This window comes from Propithecus coquereli, unplaced genomic scaffold (genome assembly GCF_000956105.1).
Source record: "Propithecus coquereli isolate 6110/MARCELLA unplaced genomic scaffold, Pcoq_1.0 Scaffold1071, whole genome shotgun sequence".
Taxonomy (NCBI): Eukaryota; Metazoa; Chordata; class Mammalia; order Primates; family Indriidae; genus Propithecus; species Propithecus coquereli.
The window spans coordinates 2664-3119 of NW_012134648.1; positions in this window are offsets into that span (position 1 = coordinate 2664).

The following is a 456-nucleotide window of genomic DNA, read 5'->3' on the forward strand; positions in this document are numbered from 1 at the left end:
TTGTTGTAGCTAGATGTAGACCTACAAACATAAGATCCTTGTAAAATTTCCCCTTCTTGGTTTTGGACTATCATCTAACCTGCTTAGATAGTTCAGAATCTGACTCTGGCATCCCACAGTTTGGCCATTCCTTCCTGCTTTAAGACTCCATTAATTCCATGAGCATATCTTCTGCACCTTCATCTATATCACCAACGAAGATATTGAAGAGGACAGGGTAAAGGACAATGTCCTGTGGATATCCCTTCCACTGGGACACTTACTAATTATTCAACAACCTGCAAATTAACCTCACTATACAATTATTTGGCCTACATTTCTTTTTTTTTTTTGAGACAGAGTCTGGCTCTGTTGCCCTGGCCAGAGTGCCGTGGCATCAGCCTAGCTCACAGCAACCTCAAACTCCTGGGCTCAAGTGATCCTCCTGCCTCAGCCTCCCGAGTAGCTGGGACTACA